Source organism: Gossypium arboreum, chromosome 9, assembly GCF_025698485.1.
Source record: "Gossypium arboreum isolate Shixiya-1 chromosome 9, ASM2569848v2, whole genome shotgun sequence".
Lineage (NCBI taxonomy): Eukaryota > Viridiplantae > Streptophyta > Magnoliopsida > Malvales > Malvaceae > Gossypium > Gossypium arboreum.
In genome coordinates this window covers 74,341,210-74,344,193 of record NC_069078.1, presented here as the reverse complement: position 1 = coordinate 74,344,193, position 2,984 = coordinate 74,341,210, and the positions used below count along the sequence as shown (strand labels likewise).

At 36.2% G+C, this 2,984-nt stretch overlaps 1 non-coding gene across 1 annotated transcript; it reads left to right on the top strand.

Moving 5' to 3' along the window:
* The first annotated feature begins 214 nt into the window (after positions 1-214).
* LOC128281247 (small nucleolar RNA R71) lies at positions 215-321 on the top strand. The gene has a single exon (XR_008271460.1). It is a non-coding gene; the product is annotated as a small nucleolar RNA R71 (small nucleolar RNA).
* The last annotated feature ends 2,663 nt before the right edge of the window (positions 322-2,984 follow it).

Genomic DNA, 2,984 nt, shown 5'->3' with positions numbered 1-2,984 from the left:
CGTCAATCTTTTTATTGAGAAGTTCTACCTGATTAGAGAGCATGGTGACTGAATCGATGTTATAAACGTCGGCTATTTTCGTTGGATTTGTCCTCATAACTTGCCACTGATAGTTATTCAGTGACATCTCCTCTATAAATTCATAGATATCTTCCGGTGTTTTATTGTTGATGGTTCCGCCATTGTGGATGTTTGTACTTGAAGCCAAAGCGGTAACCCATGGTGAGGGCACCTTCTTAGTAAGTCCTTGTATCCTCTCCCATGCATCGTAAAGTGTTCTAAATCCATCTGCACAAAAGAAGAGATATCATTACGTAATTTAGTCGTTTTAGCCGGCGAAAAATATTTTAGTAAAAATTTCTCGGTCATTTGTTCCCAAGTAGTGATAGACCCTCGTGGTAATGAGTTTAACCACTGTTTAGCTTTGTTTCTCAATGAAAAGGGAAACAACCAAAGACGTATGACATCATTAGAAACGCCATTGATTTTAAATATATCGCAAAATTCCAGAAAGTTCGCTAAGTGAGCGTTGGGATATTCATCCTGCAAACCATCAAACAGAACAAACTGCTATATCATCTGAATAGTGTTAGGTTTTAATTCAAAAGTATTTGCACTACTGACAGTCTAACTATGCTAGATTCAGTTCCTGTTAAAGAAGGTTTAGCATAATCATACATAGTACGTGGAGCAGGATTTTGATTAGCCGCAATTGCAGGAGGTAGCTGATTACCTTGGTTTTCAGCCATCTCGTCGGTTGGGGGTTAAGTATCTTCTTTTCGCTCGTTCTCTGTGTATCGTAAGCTACGCCTTATTTCTCTTTGATTTCTACAAATTGTACGATCGATTTCTTCGTCAAAAAGTAATGTTCCTGACGGGTTTCTTCTAGTCATAAACTATAAAAAACCTGCCAAGAGAAAAAAAAAAGTAAATTAATAAATAATAATAATAATAGACTAAAATTAAATTGCAAAAAAAATAAATGGCTAAAGTAATAAAAATTTAGCATTCCTAATATTTTGAATCCCCAGCAACAGCGCCAAAAACTTGATCGCGTGATTCGTAACAAGTAATAAATATTTATAATAAAGATCAAACTAGACATACTATTATCACGACGAAAAGGCAAGCGCACCTATCGAACAATAGTATAGTAATGGCCAGACCGGGATATCGTACCCAAGGGAACCAAAAGTACTAGTAATAACTATCTTTTTAGTATCTAGCCTAAGAATAAATGGGTTTGTTTATTAAACTAATTATCTAAACTAATTAACTAATTTAATTAAAGCAAAGAGAAAATTTGGAAAAAGACTTGAAGAAAAGCAATTGATAAAGACGACACCCAAGGAGGAATCCACCTAGATTTCACTTGTTATCTGACTCTGAACCAAACGATTTATTCACTTGACTTGATCCGTGAGATTCCCGAACCTATGTTATTATTCCTTTCGAGACTAATAACGTCTAACCCTCAGTTGAATTAATCAAAATTTCTTTCTTAATTAAAACCCTAGGGAAGCAGTAAATCACTCTATGGACTCCCATATTAGGTTTCACCCTAATCCGGTAAAATCTCGTAACCCTATTTCTAGGTGTTAGAGCAACTCCGCTTAATTATGCCAAATCTACTCTTAGGCAGGGTCTATTCCTCCTCTGCATAAGCACATCAAATCATGGATTAATACCTGGAATATTAACTCAAGCATTAAGAACACATAATTAAGAACAAATCAAGTATTTATCATACAGTTCAGATAATAATAATAAGATTCATCGTAGGTTTTATCCCCCTTATGTATTTAAGGGGTTTAGTTCATAATAAAATAAGAGTACATCTCAAAAGTATAAAAATAACAAAACATGAAGAAAACTCTAAAACCCCTGAAGGAATTCAGAAAGAGATCTTTAGTCTTGGAGTAGCTCCAGCTTTTGGGATGGATCGTCTAGCTTCCTGCAAGTAATTCTTGGCGTGTGGTTCTATATTCCAGAAAAGTTCTGGAAGAGGCCCCTTTTTCTAGGTCATACTTAGGGTGTTTAAATAGGTTTTGGATTGGCTTTCTTCCTCCCTAAGTACCCTTTTCTGTGTAAAATACAACTCTTTGAAAAAGGGACACGCCTGTGTGCCAAGACCGTGCGACGCATTTGCCAGGCCGTGTTCGATCCGTTAAATTACACACTGCCGTGTAGGTCAATGGCTAGTCGTGAGAGCCTTGGTCGACACCCTTGAAGGACACGGGCGTGTGAGCAGCCCGTGTAGCAAGGCTTAGGCCGTGTGAACTTCTTGATTTGGTCCGTTTTGTCCCTTTTTAGCTTGTTTTTGGCTCTTTTTGACTCCTGGTGCTCTCCTGAGTACAAAACATGAAATAACCGGATTAAGAGCACCAAAATCCACAAATCTAATAGTAAACATCCATAAATATGCTAAGTATTTTGGGGTAAAACTATGTATAATTTGGCGTTTATCACATTTAAACATTAATAAACCATTTACTAATGTCCAACAAGGTCATTTAAAACATTACATGGTCAATTAACCACATAAGGACCCATTAGTCCAAAGCCATTTCAAATACATACTTTAAACATGTAGCATGCTAATTTCACCTTTTATGCAATTAAATCCTTTTTGTATAATCGAGTATGAAAACAAAAAAATTAAATCACAGAAATTTCGTAGATGCAAATTCATTCATCATGGACATAGAAAATAATATTAAAATATTTTTCGGACTCAGATGTGTGGTCCCAAAACCACTATTCCGATTAGGGTCGAAATCGGACTGTTACAAAAGTACTATTGCTCGCCATGTTTCGGAGTTTATATCTGATAAAGGCTCACAATCGAGGGGGCTCAATAGGTTTTTATTTCTTCACACCTCGCAAAAGTGTGAAATCTATTGTCTCTAATAAGTGTACCAACCTCCGCCTTAATCGGTGTAAATATATACGAGTTAAATACAAGCTCAATGGTGGTTTCAATT